The sequence below is a fragment of the Anolis carolinensis genome, chromosome 3, assembly GCF_035594765.1.
Source record: "Anolis carolinensis isolate JA03-04 chromosome 3, rAnoCar3.1.pri, whole genome shotgun sequence".
In the NCBI taxonomy this organism is placed as follows: domain Eukaryota; kingdom Metazoa; phylum Chordata; class Lepidosauria; order Squamata; family Dactyloidae; genus Anolis; species Anolis carolinensis.
In genome coordinates, this window is record NC_085843.1 from 256616602 (window position 1) to 256637502 (window position 20901).

General features: G+C 39.7%; 1 long non-coding RNA gene across 2 annotated transcripts in view; it reads right to left on the reverse strand.

Moving 5' to 3' along the window:
* LOC134297866 (uncharacterized) overlaps nucleotides 1–20901 on the reverse strand; it is a 94353-nt gene that overhangs the window by 12816 nt on the left and 60636 nt on the right. Inside the window, exon 1 of one of the 2 annotated variants that reach the window (XR_010004755.1) lies at nucleotides 12285–14847. The exons of the other annotated variant lie outside the window; for it this stretch is intronic. This is a non-coding gene — a long non-coding RNA (uncharacterized LOC134297866). Of the gene's footprint in view, nucleotides 1–12284; nucleotides 14848–20901 lie in introns of those variants that run through there. 2 annotated transcript variants of the gene reach the window in all.

The following is a 20901-nucleotide window of genomic DNA, read 5'->3' on the forward strand; positions in this document are numbered from 1 at the left end:
TGTGTGTGTTTATGTGTTTAGTGTCTACAGTAGAGTCTCACTTATCCAACATAAACGGGCCGGCAGAATGTTGGATAAGTGAATATGTTGGATAATAAGGAGGGATTAAGGAAAAGCCTATTACACATCAAATTAGGTTATGACTTTACAGATTAAACACCAAAACATCATGTATACAACAAATTTGACAGAAAAAGTAGTTCAATAGGCAGCAATGCTATGTAGTAATTACTGTATTTACGAATCTAGCACCAAAATATCACAATGTATTGAAAACATTGACTACAAAAATGGCTTGGATAATCCAGAACCTTGGATAAGTGAGTGTTGCATAAGTGAGACTCTACTGTATATCAGTAAGGACAGTAGAACAGTGGAAATGAATTAAAATATGATTGTGTAAATAACATACATTTATTTATTATTTATTTACCATATTTGTACCCTGCCCTTCTCAATCCCGAAGGGGACGCAGAGTGGCTTCACATATTGGCAACAATTCAATACCTTAAAAACATACAACTGGTAAAACATCTACATTAAAACAATCGAAACAAATAAAAACAGTTATCCAACATAGCATAGTTAGTTATCTCAGCCATTTTAAAAAAGAACAATAGACCATACTAACCTCAGTCCCTGTATAAAGCCAAAAAATGCAGTTCTTTGTGGGGTGGGCGAGTGAGTAGGTTCTGTGTTGTTAGCTCCTCCTTAAACTGCTGTCCTTTGAGAGGATGTAGCATTGACAGCACTGATACTAAGCTGAAGAAACTCTTTAGTAGCCTAAGATTCATGCAAGATGTGATTTAAACTAAAGGGTTAAACCTTTTAAATATGTAACTACAAAGTTAATGGAGCATACTAATCCATTCTGAGATCTAATGAAATACCCCACAATTTAAATTGCAATTAAACAGAGAAATGTCAGCGGACATTGCATGTCTGTACAAAATTGGAAAAAAAATGCCTGCCACAAACTTGCAGCTGTTGACGTGACTAAATTTTTTAAAAGCAGCTTGACATGTTTTTAAAAAGAATCAGTTCATGTCTAGTAGGGAAGGAACTCTGTTCTGAGTTTTAGTCTGAACTTTAAAGGAGCCAGGACCCTATTCCCAATATAGATTCAGGACCATTGACTGCTCTTCTAAAATTCAGACTACAACCCAGAGCAGAATAATAGTACTGACATAGAAGCCAACATCCAGCACTGGTGAAATTCATATATGACAAGTTTGAATGGATACTTTTATAGTGCCACTAAAATTGTATCATAAACTCAGCAGGGGGAAAAAATGAGCCAGCTTGACAAGGGCTGCATCAAGACGTTTGCTGTGTGCAGTGAAGCAATTAACTGTGCCACCTACATATCAAGGTACAAAATACCCAAAGTCAACCATGTTATTTCGGCACCTAAGGCAGAACATTCCAAAACCCCCTCAGGCAGAAGAATGCACAAATATATGCGATGAAATAATGAACAATTTGCCGCCTTTTCAAATTCTGCTGTCTGGGGCAGATGCTTTCTAAGTCAAGCCTAAGGTGTTAAGGGAAATAATTATACATTAAAAATGATCATAAGTATAATCACAAGTGAAAAAATTTGATTACCTTGGTTAATATTGTTTATGTTTATTAGTCTATTTAGGTACTTTTGTTGATGAAACATTTATCCACTAAGAAGCATCTATGTGATTGTTTATCATATGAGAATATTTTGTACTGTCACCTTTTTGGGAGACATAGCATCTATGGAAATCCAACATGAAGACTCTGCAAATGTAGTAGCATCAATTGATTCCTCTCCTCTAACAATAAAACATTTCTTTTGAAGAGTATGGCTTATGGTATGTGGACTGGAAGCCTAAAATATATTGGTTATTTTTACAAGTTTTTTTCATGTCAGGAGCAACGTGAGAAACTGCAAGTCACTTCTGGTGTGAGAGTATTGGCTGTCTGCAAGGACATTGCCCAGGGGACACCAGGATGTTTGATGTTTTATCATCCTTGTGGGAGGCTTCTCTCATGCCTCCATGTTAATATTGTGGGTTATATACAGTAAATATATTTTTTTACTGTTTAAATAGCAGTAAATTCCAATTCAGCTCTTTCTGGCCTATAGACTGGAAATTGACATATTTTCAAGGCACCAGTTGGGACCCAATTTTGATCTTTGAACTTCTGGTTGGGAAATCAGCCTGGGACCAATTATCTTCAGATTTGGCCATGATCAAATTAGCATAGTAATGTGGGTTTCCTAAATGCTTGAAAAATGCTTTTATATCATTCTCCAGTCTCTTCTAAGAAATAGAATTAGTCTGCAACACAATCTGTTTTTTCAGAACCAGCCATGTTTCTAAATAACCCTCCCATGTGTGGTTGATGCATGTGGTTCCAGGGTTGAGGAGTTGGCGAGCTCAATAAAGTCCCTGGAAGCCCAGAACTAGTTGCAGATTTGTCTGAATTATAGCCTTGGCTGGTTTTCATTACATCTTTGGTTTCAGCATTTAAACCAAATTTTCTGCCTAATTTTGAGGTGACATCATGCTGGGTGTAATGGGTAGGTGCACTTTGATTCAGATATCCAACTTTGAGAAGATTTGAAATATTTGCTTCAATGTGCTAGAAAATCATCTGTAATCAATAGCCTTCCCTGAAAAAGTTCAAAATGCCCCCTAATTGCCTTTATTTTGCCTATTGAAAATGACTCTGGGAAAAGTGTTCAATAGGTTTGCTGGACAAATCTGATAGTGATTCCAAACTGATCCCTAACATCTCTGTGCTGTGCAGATTGACATGGAGCAGCTATAGCCTGAGCCCAGGTACTCGCTTATCATGGGTTCAGAGGTGTGTCCATCCCATGGAAATGAAAGACTTTGAATGACAGGTATTTCATGCACTCTGGTCTTTTTGGAACTTTTTGCCACCTGCCTGAGTGAACTTGTGTAAGGCTTTTAGTAAACCCTAGAGTAGGCTGTTGATAGCCAATGCATTCATTAGCTATGACAGAGTTCATGCTCAGTACTAGAGCATGACAAGTCTTTTCCCCAAGGGCTTGAATGAAAAGATCCTGAAAAGTGGATGCATTCTTAGCATGCTTGCAAGATGGTAGTCTGGAAAAGATATTCTACTTGATAAACTTGAGTCTTCAGACTGAATAATCCCTGAAGATGGGCTCACTGAGTTGCCTGTTCAAGTCAATTCACCGTCTTGCTAGTGATTCCAATCACTGCCACTCCAATGACATTCAAGCAAAATCCTGTGGAACTGGGAAGTGTTCACCCTAAATGACCAATGAGAAGTACAGATGCTAACATCTGAGACTATAGGATTTATGTTAATATACTTGGTCTACAGTCCCCATCCCCTTGATCAAGGTTGTTGTGTTATTTATTGCTTATTTAATTGTATAGTTTTTACCTTGTTTTAATAATGTGTTATTATGCTGTTATGTAATGTACTTGTTGTTTTTATGATTGGAAACCGCCCTGAGTCCCTTCTGGGAGATAGGGCGGTATATAAATAAAGTTTTATTATTTATTATTACTATATAGCTATTATATTATCAAGAAACTTCACTGTTACAGCAGCCTTGTTGTTGAAGAATTAGATTTAGTGCATACCCTGAAGGTACAAAGTCCTATCCGATCTTGGAAGCTAAGTAGGGTTAGCCCTGGATGGAAGACATTCCAGAGAATCTCAGATGCAATGTCTGCAGAATCTGTGATTTCTATTTTATTTGGGGGGCGGGGTGGGAAAGAGAATCTACATTCAGAAATTCAATTAGTAATATTTGAATAATGCCTGCATATGTAGCTTTGGGGCTGTACAATACCTCTTGCTGTACAAGGAGTCATTCATACTTTCTTGTAGTCTCTCCTTGCCCAACTGAACCTATTGAAGCCAGAGTTGTTCCCTCATCAGTGTTTTGAGGAGGAAAGACATGGGTGGAGGTATCTGGCTATGGTTCTACAGCCAAAAAAGAAAGACACCATCCTTATGAATATCCAGCATACTGATGTTTTCCTACTGAAGATTTGAGAGGATAGTATTTTCTGTCTTCTTCCACATATAGAATCACTGCTGGATACTTCTCCTCTATCCCATACATTGCCTTGTGCAGTAACTGGCTGTGTGAGCATGCTACAGTGAGGAATAAGTTGGTTGCACCATGGCAAAATGGGAAGAGGGTCAAGATCCTTTGGTGGAGCATTATTTTTATGTCACTGACTTCTTGGTGGGTACAGAGGTAACGTCTTTCTCACCAAGGTGGAATTTGGGTCTACATTAGAATACTTAGCAATGGTATTCCCCATAGTAACCTAAGATTGCGAGAGCTGGACCATAAGGAAGGCTGAGCGAAAGAAGATAGACGCTTTTGAACTTTGGTGCTGGAAGAAAATCCTGAGAGTGCCTTGGACCACAAGAAGATCCAACCAATCCATCCTCCAGGAAATAATGCCCGACTGCTCACTGGAGGGAAGGATATTAGAGGCAAAGTTGAAGTATTCTGGCCACATCATGAGAAGACAGGAAAGCTTGGAGAAGATCATGATGCTGGGGAAAATGGAAGGAAAAAGGAAGAGGGCCTGACCAAGGGCGAGATGGATGGACAGTATCCTTGAAGTGACTGGCTCGACCTTGAAGGAACTGAGGACTGTGACAGCCGACAGGGAGCTCTGGCATGGACTGGTCCATGAAGTCACAAAGAGTCGGAAGCGACTGAACAAGTGAGACGATGACGACGATTAGAATACTTGCAGAATTCTGGAATTGGTTTCAACTATGCCTTGGATAATGTTTATGAAAGACGAGTCTCCTTTACTGATTGTTTCAAGCTAGCTGAATTCTACTATTTTCAGGATATTTCTGGGCAGATGGATTTCGCCCCATTACCTTTCACATGTTCCTTTCCACAGACAAGCAACAGTAGCTGTAAAGCAGCTTAAATTGTTAATTTTTGCCCAGGGAAAATTGATCTTTGTGCCAATGATAACATTTAGCATATGCAGTTTAATTCAATAGACTGGTTCTTATTATTCAATTCAGTTTGAGGTTGGGAAAGATTGAGATTACCTCAAGGGGATATTTTGTATAAAAATAACATGAAGTTGAACTACTAAAATATCAGCCATGGTTGAGTGATATTAACCACATGAAAAAAATATAGAGGGCATACAAATGTAACATGAAAAATAAGCATTCAACCACACACATTTTTTCCTTTGAAAATGTATGTCCAGCTTTTATATAGTCTTAAGTTACCCTTCTTAAAATGCAATGGAATTTACGGAGAGCAGATATGCTTTGTTGGCAATACACCACAGTATAAGAGGGGGCAGAGAATAACCTCTCATTACTTTTAATGCAGGGTGGAATATAATGAAAGATTTTCAGAACTGATGTTTTGTGCCATATGTGCTTGCACCATAGTCATGTGCCATGCGAAAGAGTGAGGCAAAGGCTTCAGCAGAACCAGCAACCTGCTTTCTGTACTGGAATTAGCAATAAAAACATGTTATACCTCTACTCTAATATTTACATTGATTCTATATTCTATATATAAGCAAAAGTGCTCAATTTATTACAGAAGAGTTAGTTAGCATCCTTTCTTGGAAAAATCCCCAGTTTTGGCTGCAAATTCAAAATGCCTTGTTTGGAGTTGTAGTCCAAAAGGAACTTTTCACGCTTTATCTATGTCATGGGCACCATTTAGGTCTGGCCCATGAATTGCTTACTTGGGGTAAACCCCCCTTCCCCTATGGATACAAGAAAGCTATTTTAGTAATTTAATCTTAGTTCAACATTCATGTGGAGCCTCCGGTGGCTCAGTGTGTTAAAGTGCTGAGCTGCTGAACTTGCAGACCGAAAGGTCTCAGGTTCAAACCCGGGGAGCGGAGTGAGCGCCCTCTGTTAGCTCCAGCTTCTGCCAACCTAGCAGTTCGAAAACATGCAAATGTGAGTAGATCAATAGGTACCGCTCCAGTGGGAAGGTAATGGCATTCCATGCAGTCATGCTGGCCACATGACTTTGGAGGTGTATACGGACAACGCCGGCTCTTCAGCTTAGAAATGGAGATGAGCACCAACCCCCAGAGTCGAACATGACTGGACTTAACGTCAGGAGAAACCTTTACCTTACCTTCAACACTGATGAGGTGTCTTCCATGAAATAGATAGGAGTGGATTAGAAAGGTGATCTAGGAGATGTTCTTTCTCCCCTTGCTCCCACTTTCCACAATAGTTACCATATCCTGCCTTACAGAACATCTAGATATAGACTAATAATTCAAAAATTAGCATCTCTTGCATTGTTGCTTCTAAGCTAATAGTTTTGGGCCAGCCACATTGGAAGAGGACCTATGAATCAAGACCATGAAGAAATGAGATCTTAATATGCCCTCATTTCCCTGATTATTGCATTTGCTATATTTTACTGTGGACAGTATCATTAATAAACGCCATCATGGAATAGTTGCTCAAGAACTGGGCTATGGAGACCAGGATTTGAATCATCACTTGGCCAAACCTACTGGATGGCCTTGGGCAACTCACACACTCTCATCGTCAGAAGAAGGCAATGCTAAACCTCCTCTGTACAAATCTTGCTGAGAAAATGCTGTGGTAGAGTCACCAGTGCAATAATGTAGCATACATTACACATTAAGTGAGAATCAAAGTGATTACAATTAAAAATCTTTAATCAGATAACATAACAGGAATGCCATAACAGATGTCCTTTCCCGCGTTCCAGATCTCTTGTTCTCTGACTACCTGGACTGATGGGACACAAAAGCGAGGATCCACCAGTACTTTGTATCTATCAGGAACAAGTCTTTTATAAAGCCAAGCTGCCCAAAATATCAATTACAGCCAAGATAACTCTGAACAATACATTGCTGTTGGAAAAAAAATCCATGTCCCCTAATCACTTTGAAGCTAAATTTTGAGGAAGCAGGGAATCCAAATGGTGGGACAGATAATGTCATAGTTCTTGCTAGTTTCACACCTTTGATCCAGGTGAGTCCTGGATCCACTGCATCATCTATATATATAAAATGATAAAGTTGTTTGCGCAGTGACTATAACAACAAAACTAAACATCCCAGAAATACGAAATTTGGCAACACAATGCAAAAGGCTTGCCTCCAGGTTACAACAACACAACCACACCACAAAACCACAATCCAGACCCACAAAACTCACAACAACGCATCATGCAATAACAACACAACTAAACACCCCAGAAATACAAAACTTGGCAACACAATGCAAAAGCCTTGCCTCCCAGTTGTAACAACACAACCACACCACAAAACCACACAGGGCCCACAAAACTCACAACAACGCATCGTGACTATAACAATGCAACTAAATGCCCCAGAAATACGAAACTTGGCAACACAACGCAAAAGCCTTCCCTCCAGGTTGTAACAACACAACCACACCATAAAACCACAATCTGGACCCATAAAACTCACAACAACGCATCGTGACTATAACAACACAACTAAACGCCCCAGAAATACGAAACTTGGCACACAACTAAACGCCCCAGAAATATAAAACTTGACAACACAACGCAAAAGCCTTGCCTCCCGGTTGTAACAACACAACCACACCACAAAACTACAATCCGGACCCACAAAACTCACAACAATGCATCGTGACTATAACAACACAACTAAACGTCCCAGAAATACGAAACTTGGCACACAACTAAATGCCCCAGAAATATAAAACTTGACAACACAACGCAAAAACCTTGCCTCCCGGTTGTAACAACACAACCACACCACAAAACCACAATCCGGACCCACAAAACTCACAACAATGCATTGTGACTATAACACAACTAAACGCCCCAGAAATACAAAATTTGACAACACAATGCAAAAGCCTTGCCTCCCAGTTGTAAGAACACAACCACAACACAAAACCACAATCCGGACCCACAAAACTCACAACAACGCATCATGACTATAACAACACAACTAAACGCCCCAGAAATACAAAACTTGGCAAAACAATGCAAAAGCCTTGCCTCTCAGTTGTAACAATACAACCACACCACAAAACCACAATCCGGACCCACAAAACTGACAACGCATTGTGACTATAACAAATACAAAATTTGACAACACAACTCATCCACCTCCCCAATCCCTACATTCACACTTGACCTCCAAAAAAAACAATTACAATAATAACAATGACAACAACAACAACAAGAATCAACACCATCACAGGCAAGAAACAGCCAGGCACTGAGGCTGAGAGGCCAGTCAGTGCTACACTGGGCCTCCAAAAAACAATACAGTAGCATCTAATTTATCCAACCTTCATGACCACTACAACAATAATAATAAACACCTACATAGGCAAAACAAAAAAAAGACTATTGTACCACAATAAAAATATAAACCGCACTCAGCAGAATCAGACATTACAACTAACAACAAACCAAAGACAACAGGGATCTCAAGCAATTATCAATCAACACAAAAATTGAAGAAGGTAACAGACTTCAAATACTATTACTAATGTGAGTATAAAGAAGGTGGAGGTCACAGCATAAATACAACCTAATGTAGACTGACCAACACCACCAGACTAAGCCACAGCAACGCGTGGCCGGGCACAGCTAGTAAATTATAATTTTCTCTGCTTATTTTTTTTTGTATCAGGAGTGACTTGAGAAACTGCAAGTAACTTCTGGTGTGAGAGAACTGGCCATCTGCAAGGACATTACCCAGGGGACACCCGGATGTTTTACCATTCTCTCATGGGAAGCTAGAGCTGACAGATAGGATCTCACCCCACTCCCCGGATTCGAGTTCTGCCAGCACAAAGGTTTGACACATTGTGCTATTGGGGACTCCATTCTCTGCTTATATTGAAGATAGAAACCTCACATTATAATAAGCATGAACTGAGCTAGAGAATTTTGTTTATGCATAGCATGAAGTCTACTGAGCAACATCCCTTTTCCAATCAAAGTTTGGTTTGGCATCCTGATCAATTTTGTTCACTAAAATCCTGCACATAGTTTACAGAACTATTTCTGCTGATGAGAACATGATCTAGTTTTTTGGACTTGCTTGTAAAACAACAGCAGAAAAAGGAGTCATTATAGTCTGTGCTGAAGAAATCACTAGAAATACCAGCTTCAAATCAAATAAATATTACACTTGTTTTACAATGTTCACAGCCCAAAAAAACATTTCTAAAGTCTGGAAGTGACTACACCGCTACATACATGCAAACCCATTACTCCAGGGAAGCATATCTGTGTGCTGTGTGATGTGTTAAAGGCTTCAGTTCATAGATAAACGGCTGTGTTGCACACATTGCCCCACTGTATGCTCCAGCAATTACTCACTTGAGTGGACAGCATGTAATTTTTTGCTTCTCCCAGGGCACTAGTAACTTGTAGTTCCCCACTTTTTAATGATTTGTTCAAAGGCTTTTGATGAATATGCGCATTATGTAGCTTGGAGCTATGCTGGCCTATTTAGCATCTGACTCGGTGCCCTTTTCAGAGCTGTACATCTTGGAGGTGCTTAAAAGTGAAGTGCTCACAAAACTAGGTGCACTGGGGTATGGAAACACACGTTTAATAGATGTCACACAAGAACAACTTATGTAGGAAAAAGCATTAGATACTTCCCTTGAGTAATGATAATGTGAATCAGAGGGAAACAAGCCAAATATTTCTTTTTGAATAGGACTCTTAGTTTCCAGCATTAGCGTGAGTCAGGCCATTCAAACAAGGCTCGGAGTGTTCCTAATCTTAATCCCCAAGTGCAAATCAGGTGAGAATTGACATTCCCTTTGGAGCGGGTAATTGATGTATAGGCTGAGCACATGAAGTTGCTGGCTTGTGATGTTTTTATGGATTCAACACCATCTTTTCTCACATTTGAAGTCTTGCGCTTCTCTTTTTAGTTGAAATCAACTTACTTTCACTAAACAATATATTCCTTCTATTGTTCTAATTTAGAAAAAGAAATTATTTATAGCCTGCCCTTTTCAGAGCCATTCAGTACATTTCAGATGCTGTATAAATAGGTCCCTGCCTCCCTACAAAATAAAAATAGACAGAATAGTCTGCATGGATATTATAGAGTACTGAGACTGGGGGTTCTTTCACACTGAAAAATTATAGCACTATGATTACTTTAATTGTCATAGAATCAGCCAATTCTGGGACCTGTACTTTAGGGCAGCAGTTCCCAAACTTTCTTGGTCATGGAACCCTTCAGATGACCCTCTCCCTCCAATAAAAGCCCTCTAAATATGTCCCTAAGCATTGTGAACCCACAAAGTTATTCCTTCTTTTATTTACTACTATTGCCAGAGTGTTTTGTATAATGTAATAGATCTGAAAATAAAAATAGAACATTTAAAATATAACCAAAAACCATTATTTTAGTACAATAAAATTTTGGATGTACAGTGTTCCCTCACTTCTTGCGGGTGTTCCATTCTAGGACCACCCACGATAAGTGAAAATCCACGAAGTAGGGACTCTATATTTATTTTAATAAATACTGTATAGCTTCCCTCTCTCCCTATTTTAATGTACAGTACGTACTGTATTTCTGAAGCAGTGGCCATCAAAAAAATCTTTTTTTACAGAACCCATACAATGCTTTTGTGGAACCCTAGGGTTTTGAAGAACCCAGTTTGGGAACCATTGCTTTAGGGAGAAGTATTTAGAATTTTCAGTCCGAGAGCTCTAGCATTTCACCAAACTACAAATGGCAGGATTCTACTTGATTGTGCAATGGTAGTTAATGTGAAATCATAGCACTATAATTGTGTGGTATGAAAGAACCTTTGGCAAGCAAGGAAAAAAGAAGCTAGGAATGATAAATGTTTATTTTTTTTCTTGGTTACATATCCTTTAGATTCCTCCTGATGATTTTGTTTAGCTTTCCCAAGAAATGTGCAAGACGGGATTGATGAGAATTGTGTCCCAACACACACTAAGGATATTAAATCAGAGGAAACAATTCTACCACATGGAGCAGTCTATGTCCAAACCAAAGTCCTTAGCGTGTGACTACACATTTTGCCTCAACTTCATGTTTCAAAGGCCCACCCATTGCCTTCATGATGCTAATTGCAGCTGGAAACATGTGATTCGCAGTAGAGAAATCTTGAATAAGAGGCATTCACTTACCCTTATAAGTTGTTTTCCCTTCACAATTCTCTTATAACCAGCTCAATTTTCAGAACTTTGTACACATTTTGTTTTTACTCACTTATCCAGCTCTTTGCTTCATACCTCAACTTCATCAGATGGGCAAAATTGCCCATCCTACAACACTTGGACTTCAGTTGAGGCACGGAGCCCACCAGTTCCCATCACACAACGTTGATCTACTTCCGGTGGGGCTCCATGTCTCAACGGAAGTCCAAGTGTGTTAAGAGGCTGCATCTGCAACATGGGGGGCTTTTTGTGTTGCACAGAAAACAACGGGGGGGGGGGGAGCTGGGTGGTGATGCTTCCCTCTATGGGATGGGGTGAGGGGTATGGCGGGCGATGTAGGTGTGGGGTGACAAGTTTTCTCTGTCTGACCCAGCTGGATTTGCCATGATTTGTAGTGAACCCTCCCCTCTTAATGTGATGAGGTCCTAAGAGTTGTAGCGGAGAGGAAAAATGAAGGCATATCTACTAGGCACGTGCGATCCATGAAAAAAATGGTTCAATACTCGCTTTGAAAGCAGGGGGCGCTGGCGCTTCGTTTCTAAAGTCATTTCTGAATTCTGAAGCAAAAAGTTCAACACTTTCTGAAAGTTCCGATTCTTTGTATGTACCTCATTAATGGTGGGTGTGCATGCGCATGAAGAGAAACATTATTGTCAATGGGGAAACTTGAGGAGCCCTTCTCTCCCTCATTTTTTGACCTATCTAATGAAATTTGCTACAGTGGTAGAACACATTTACCACTGTTAGCTCACCACATCTAAGAACATTTGACTTATCCTCAGAGTTTTGGCGAATTTTCAAAGTTTTGATAAAAAAAACATTTTTTAATAATAATTTGGTAGTGTTATTTCCCGTTTCATTTGGTTTTTTGGGGCTCAGAGTGTGTGACTTGCCCAAGATCACCTAGTGGGCTTCCACGGCTGAGTGGCAATCAAGCACAATTGTAGTCCAACTCTCAAACCAGTATACCAGCGGGCCGTTTTGAGAACCATACTGTTTCAAAACAGCCTGCTGTTTCTTCCTATGAGGCTTAGCCCTGTCCTAACTACCCAGGAGGGGAAACGCTCACCTTTTCATCCTTCTCCCTTCCCTGGTAGAGGATCACGAGGCAGCCCTCATCGCTGGGGAGTGCTTTTCTCTCCTGGCAGAAGCGCCATCGCTGCAAAGGGAAAGAGAAGGAGAGTAAAGCACTTGACTTTCCCTCTGTTTCCTTCCCTTCCCTGGGAGAGGAGCAAGAGGCAGCCCTCGTTGCCAGGGAGTGCTTTTCTCTCTTTCTCCTCCCCTTCCCTGGCAGAAGCGCCATGGCCGCCGAGGAAGGGAAAGAGAAGGAGAGTAAAGTGCTTGACTTTCCCTCCGTTTCCTTCCCTTCTCTGGGAGAGGAGCAAGAGGCAGCCCTCATCAACTGGGAGTGCTTTTCTCTCCTTCTCCTCCCCTTCCCCAGCAGAAGCGCCATCACCCATATATCCAAAGGTTTTCGAGGCCATTAAATAAATGGGCTCCAATGCTTCGAATTAGAAGGTTAATTCTGAAGGGCCAAACCACCTCTGAACCAATTCGGAACCCAAAAAGATAGGATTTTTTTACGATTAATGACGATTCCGAGAAATTTTCTCATTCCTATTATCTACCCATCCACCAAATGACCTGTCAGAAGAGATCCAACAGCTAAATCAGCTGTCAAAATTTAAGATGCAGCTGACACCCACCTCTTCCAGCAGGCCTATCGAATCAATTTTAACTTGTGAATTTTAAGCCACAGGGTGAATTTTAATCTATATTTTATCTTTGTATATTTGTTATATGTATTTGAATAGTGTTTTGTTTTATCTTGTTTTAACATGTTGTACCCCGCCTCAAGCAACAAGGAGAATGAAAAATAATGATAATAATAATGATGATGATAATAATAACAATAATAATAATAGAATTCTGATACACATATGCATATTTTCTTTGGATGTCAAACATTACAAACATTACATTCTAACATTACAAAGTGAGTCAATGAAAATTGTTTACACTTGGAGCTCTTTCTTTCTCCATGCTTACATTCCCTTCTTGACTGGGCCTGCACCTTTCCTTTGGATGTCTCGATTGTATTTCTAAATGTTCAACTGATATTTTGAGTTACTGTAATGTTAGAATGTTAGGGGTTAAAGTACAATTTCGTTCAGAAGAGACCAGAATTCTTATTTGAGAGGGCAGTAACCACACTTTGCTCTGCCATAGCGATACTTCTGTTGCCTTAATGTCTATGTCCGCAATCTGATTCAGAAGCAATTCTGACCTGCCACTTTAGCCTTGAACTGTCCCACACCTAGACATCACAAAAACCTATCATATGACATAAAATGTTTGGGTCTAAACTACCTGTATCTCACCCTGAGTTATTTAGGGAAGGCTTTCTGTCATCCCCACCATCCCCACAGACAGATTTGATAAGGATTTTCTTGGTGGATACTCCCAGACTGTGGAACTCTCTTCCGTGGGAATCTAGTCTGGCTCTGCTCTCCCTGCACTGGGCAAATACCTTTTCATTTAGGCAGGCTACACGTGAAGAATCTTCTTAATTGTTGAGGGGGGTGGTATTTGCACTCCTCTCTTTTCTCATTATGTTTTTAAATGCTTTTAAAGCATTTTAATTCAGCACTTGGTTTAAACATGATAGCTTATTTAATTGTTTTTAAATTGCTCTTTAGGGTTATAATTGACTGGTTTTTTAAGCTTCTTCTTGTTTTAATGCACACCATGCGCCACTCCAGTATTGGGAGAAAGGCGTGATATTGAATAAGTAAGGGACTGGAGTCCTCCTGCAGGTAAGCATAATTCCTGCTCCCATCAAGTGGGAAAGAAATGAGAGATAATGAAAATGGATTGTCTCCAGTGCTGGATTTAGGACAAATGAGGCTCTGTGCTAGTTAAGTTATGAGGCCCCTTACTTGGGCCCTGAAGGGGGTCGGCCCGGTAGACCTACACTGCCTGCTTTGTGGCACACTCCCATAGATTATCAGCTCTATCATTATCTCTGGAATTGCTCTAGAACAGAAGGCCTTCACATTTAGAATTGTACCACATAAGCAAAATCAATTGTAAAAAAAGTTTTTGGCAAGAAGATGGGGCCCCTAGCCAATGGGCCCCTGTGTTTAAGAACAGGGAGATGTTGACAAGCTGGAAAGCGTCCAGAGGAGGGCGACTAAAATGATTAAGGGTCTGGAGAACAAGCCCTATGAGGAGCGGCTTAAAGAGCTGGGCATGTTTAGCCTGCAGAAGAGAAGGCTGAGAGGAGACATGATAGCCATGTACAAATATGTGAAGGGAAGTCATAGGGAAGAGGGAGCAAGCTTGTTTTCTGCTGCCCTGCAGACTAGGACACGGAACAATGGCTTCAAACTACAGGAAAGGAGATTCCACCTGAACATCAGGAAGAACTTCCTCACTGTGAGAGCTGTTCGACAGTGGAACTCTCTCCCCGGGGCCGTGGTGGAGGCTCCTTCCTTGGAGGCTTTTAAGCAGAGGCTGGATGGCCATCTGTCGGGGGTGCTTTGAATGCGATTTCCTGCTTCTTAGCAGGGGGTTGGACTAGATGGCCCATGTGGTCTCTTCCAACTCTACTATTCTATGATTCTATGATTCTAAGCAGAATGGTAAATCTGGCACTGATTGTCCCCATCCAAAACTAACCAAAACTCTAACCACCACACTTTTATATTCCTGATTTTAAACCTCCTCTGCACTTGCCAAGTTAAACATGTGTAGGTTTCATAAGAATCTCTTCTATGGGCATAATCTTCATCTTATGCAGGCGGGTCCTGCTTAAGTATGTATATGTTTGAATAAATGAAAATCTATTCTTTGTAAACTAATTAATAAAACAAATATATAATTCTAGGGATCCTAACAATATGGGTTTTTATGAAATCTGTCATCTGTGGATAATTTAAGAAACCCAGTTAGACCATCAGTCCAACAATAACTTGTTTGAGACACATTGGGCCAACACTTTCCTTTTCTCATATGCATGCATGCATGCCTATACATACATTCTCAGTTTAATAAATCATGCTGTAAGTTATTGTTTCAGTGATCTTTGTTATGTACAAAGCAAATAATGAGCCTAAAGAGGTAAAGGTTTCCCCTGACGTTAAGTCCAGTCATGTCTGACTCTGGGGGTTGGTGCTCATCTCCATTTCTAAGCCGAAGAGCCGTCGTTGTCCGTAGACACCTCCAAGGTCATGTGGCCGGCATGACTGCATGGAGCGCCGTTACCTTCCCACCAGAGCGGTACCTATTGATCTACTCACATTGGCATGTTTTCGAACTGCTAGGTTGGCAGAAGCTGGCGCTAACAGCGGGCGCTCACTCCGCTCCCGGGATTTGAACCTGAGACCTTTTGGTCTGCAAGTTCAGGAGCTCAGTGCTTTAACACACTTTGCCACCGGGGCTCTTAGGTAGATATAAATTTACTGATACAAAATTTGGCTACCTGCAACATGTTCGTATACAGGATGTTTACAACAAATTTGAAAAAAGACAGACATATCCACTTTAGTTCATACTTGGAACTCAGCTGGAATTGGATTCAACTTCAGGAGCATAGCCAGAAATCTTGTATCAGAATGACCTCAATAGAATGAAGGTGGCCAGCAAAGCTAAATGAAAAGCAGTGAAGTGTAATACTTCTAACTATTTTTATTACAAAGGGCCTACATCCTCCATCAGGAAATAAATGTATACTGGGCAGAATTAAGATAAGGTTATACACACATTTGTATTCCATAGGATGTTCACTGCCTATATCATTAATATTCCTGATACATATGTGCAACTTCACTTAGGTGTACAACTTTGACTGAAGAATTACTGGTTTTAGCTAGTCTTCCAAATACTGTGTTTTGATGGAGACACACACTTCTCAAAAACCTAGTGCCTTCTGGAACTATAATATTATATGTATAAGATTTGTAGAGGCATAAATCCAGCTTGCCTTAGACTACAGTCAACTCTCTGTACCCACAGATTCTACATCCATGGATTCAAATATCCACAACTTTAATTCTTAAAATTGAGTTTTGATTTTGCCATTATGTATAAGGGGCATAATTTTACTATGCCATGTATATAATGGGACTCAAGTATCCACAGATTTTGGTATCCATGTGTATGTGTGTTTCTGTGCGTGTCCTGGAACCAAACACCAGTGAATGCCAATGGAAAACTGTACTTTGGGGCAGTGCTTTCTTGCTCCAGTGTGTGTATTGTACACTTGACACTTCTATTGCTTTAAGACACACAAACATAACAGGCTCCATTACACTCATTGTCCATTTTTGTGTTTAGAGGGTGTTGTAAACTGCACTGTAATGGAGTTGGAAAGTCCCTTGGAGGATCAATGAAACACTTCAGCAGGCACAGTTTAACACTAACGGAAGCAAGCTTGTTGCTTCTTTGGAATAAAAGGCACAGAGGTACCATGGGACCTTCTTAACATCAACTGGCCCCAGTATCAAGTATTCCCATGCTGCCCATGTAATGTGAATTATTAGCAGATTGGAAGTGACATCAATTAGTTATAAGTCTGCCTTTCTGGTGGAAAATAAAAATGAGCTACTGTACACACAAATCTCAAATTCATCTCTACATTGCCTAAGGATTTTTCTCTCTCCTTTCCTTCCCACAATATCAATTATCAGTTTATAATATAATATTGTTGACTTAACAATGATATATTTCCGGCTGAAGGCAGAAATGCATTTTGCATTAATAAATTGTTTTGAAATGGGTTTAAGGAATATTTCATTATATATGAAAGGCAGCTACAAACTGTATTTGGTGGTCTCTCAATCACTAGTACCTGTGGCCTGTTTGTGAGGCTAAGCATTTATCAATGTGGCAGGAAATATTATACATGTGATAGACAGCTATTAGTTCTCCTCAAGCAGAAGTCACTGTACCTTATATTCCCAACGCCATGGGAAAAATTCACTTGGTATTTTCTTTCTGACAACTGTGCGGCTGTTCATAATTTGATGGAAAATTGATTAATCACACATTTAACTCAATGCAAGATCTTCTGCACTGTAATAAATTATGGCCATTAATCAATAAGTACAATGTAATTCCAGGAGTCTGGAGACATGCTGGTTTCTAATAGAAAAGCTTGCGCTGAGGCCTTCCTGCCAGTGACCACTTCATCTGAGGTATTTTGCACCTGCCTCAATCCAATTAGATGACATAATTAATGAACCTCAATGCACTTGATAATGTGTTATACAAAAGGAAGAATGTTTTGGCACATCCATTAAATTCTGATGTACAGCCTTCTACAAAGAGAGATAGAGAGAGAAACCAGAACAAGAATGAAAGAACAGTCAGAGCTGTATTGCTCAGAAGTATATACTTGTATGTAAATAATCAAATTGGGGATGAAGAAGAATTACAAATGAACGTGTCTGCTAGAAATGAGGGAAACTACATGTGACTGAGTGTGTGCATGCACACGCACGCACATACAGAGTGTATCCAGGCCATCTTACTCCTTTTATGACAAATTAAATGGTATGATTACAGTAAGTAGTCAGGAAGTATTGTTTCCCAGCCAGTCTAATCAATGTTTCCTTGGTTAAGTATCAGTTACAGTTTTACATATCGCAGTCCTTTTGCACCTGTTCTATGGAACCAACAAATAGGCACTCATTCGATTTTATAGGGAGAGAAAAGCATGCACAGATAAAAAGAAAAGCCAGGCTGCTGGTAATTCTGTCACCAAGAGACGACATGAGCAGATTTTGTTTAGAGACTTTGAAAAACAATTAGCTGAGGATTAGAGGACTAAAAGGCCTTTCCTAGCTGTACCTGGAAAATACTTTGCCCATTTAATGCCTTCTAAGCTGTCATTGTGCTTGAACTTCAGTCCCAGTGATTAATGAAAAGCTGGAGGGCACAGCTAGGAGCTAAAGTCTCAATTATGAAAAAGCAGTAACTAGTTTAATGTGCTGATGCTTTTATACTTAAAGTGACAGCTGTGAAAAATGGCAATATTTCCAATCATGCTTTAATAATTTATCATTCATTTATTGGCATGTCCAATGCACTTTACTCCCACTTTTCTTTTTCTCCTTTGAGGTTCACAGTGGCTTGACAGAGAGAAGAACAAGAACTATTGCTAGTCAGGGAGGCTCAGCTTTCCTTTTGAGGAATAACAACCCAATTCCTTAAACCAGTTTTACTTGGAAGACTGTATTTAGGATCTGAGCAGTAGTCCTGCTATAGAAGTACTATACTACTGTTGCTCCTATGGGTACCACCAATAGTATCCTTCAAAGTTGTCACCCTATCTATCACTTGAGACCATCTTTAAAAGGCTCTTCTCTGTTGAGAGTTTGCATCGATAGCTTATGTCTAGAGTTATAATGAGAAACCCCAACAGTGGAATCCCCCCTTAGCTGGCCCAACTGCATAGCCATCTTCACTCATCAAACCAAGTCCTCGTATTAATCAGATGACCAGAGTCTTAATCCAAAATGAATATCCCCTGTCTTGTTGCATAGTTGCATCTGTGACTGCATATTTATTATTATGATTTAACTGCTTGCAAAGCAGATGGGTGCTAGTTCACTTTCCCCAGTAATCAATTGATATAAATCCCAAGTTAATTCCATTTTATTAATAAGGAAATCTGCAAAAGCTGATATGTTTGTAGAAATAAACAGGATATGTCTATATTGTGCAGGCCTAAGCCAAGGCATTTTTTTGCCAAAGGTCCAAGATATTTTGTTACCCAACACCCTGTAAAGGTATATAACATCTAAATGTAGATACATGTAACAAAAAATCCCACTAGTACTTCTCACCATTGTTGGTAATAAATATAATACAAAATGTAATGACAGCAAATTAAATGATTAGTAATCTGTCCCATGACACCCAAGCTTGCTGTCTCATCCTTCTTGTGGCAGGGAAAGCCCTGACATTGGCCAGACTCAACAGGCAAAATTATGTCCCAGTATGAACTGAACTGCATTGTATTGTCCTGTCATGTAGACAATGAAAGGGTGCTTACTGGGGCATGTTATAGGGAACATAAACCCAAAATAGCTCCACTGGTTGCCAATCTGTTTCTGAGAAAACTTCAAATGCAAGTTACAGCCTTTAAAAATCCTATATGGCTCCAGAATATCCCTATATGAGCTTATTTGAGCTTTAAGATTGTGTGTGTGTGTGTGGGGGGGGGGGGGGTCTCTTGGTTCTGCAATCATCGCAAGCTTGGTTGAAGAGGAAAAATACATTTTTAGGGAGGCATTTGACTTTTAATATATTGGGGCAGCTGGAGCCTTTTATGGATATGTGTTGTTGTATGATCTCTAATTGCATTTTTAAATCTGTATTTTAACTTGTGTTTTTAAAACAAAAGTTGGCTTAATGGTTTTAACCATTCTGTTCTAAGAAGGTCTTGTTTTTACTCGTGTTTTTTATGAGGTTGAAAGCCACTTTGAATCATATGCTGGGTGAAAGGAAGGATGTAAGCGAAATGAAATAAATAACTACATAAAGATTATGAGCCTGTTAGGAAAAAGAGAATGACAGTCATGCTTAATCAACATCACAAATGAGGTTGAATAGTAAGGACAGAAAGAATATTCCAAAATATTTGAACAACAGGTAAAAATGGGTTTCTCAAGAGCTGGAAAACATCGATGAGGAGACTTTTTGATGGAAAAAAAATCGACACTGACAGTTCTGTCCAGAAAATGCTACTTGACATATTCTACGCAAATGAGCTATGTAGGCTAAATTCCAATCTGGAAAGAGTCTTCAAAAATTGCCTAGTTTTTAAAGATATCCTAGCAGTGGGGAGAATATTGGTAAAATTATGGGTATACTCCCATAAAAATAAAATTGATGAAGTTTTATATTCCTCCATATCATTTGCTACTGTGTTGTCCTCTACAAAAGGGAAGAGGCATAGCACCATTGTACCTGGACTCCAGATGCTGAGGAAGGTCTTTTTTCCAACTGCTGTTATTCTGGCCTTTAAATTAGAAAAAAACAGTCAGCATCTGCTGGACTTAATCCTCAGGTCCCCATTGGGGAGGTAGGGTGGGATACAAACAAAGTTTACTGTTATTATTTATTATTATCCCCTTACTAGCTGTCATGCCCTTTTCCTTGTCTTTCTGTGTCTTTTTAGATTGTAAACCTAGGGCAGGGAATTGTCAAGTTAACTCTGTAAATTGCTCTGGGGAGACAGAATAGTGTTGAATGTTGGACTACGATTATGGAGACCAGATTTTGAATCCCTGCTGAGACATGAAGCCCATTGGGAGACCTTGGGCAAGTCACATTCTCTAAACCTTGTGATGTCTTAGGATTGTCGTAAGTGAGAAGCAACAGGAATAGCAGCAACAAGCTGATTTGAGAGCTTTTGGGGCTGTTGGATAAATACTCTAAATAAACAAATAAATATTGAATTCATAGAGGATCAAACACTGGCTTTTAAGAGCTAAGCATTCAAAGCCCTCTGGGTAATGGAATAAATCTCCTGTTATCATTTATTCCTCCTTTAAAAACAAACAACGAAAGCGCTTTCTAATTCATGACAAATTTGTGAATGTTTGTAAGAAAATATGAATGAAATTTTTGCTTAGTTTATTTATTTATATCTGCTAGCAGCATTCCAAAGAGATGCA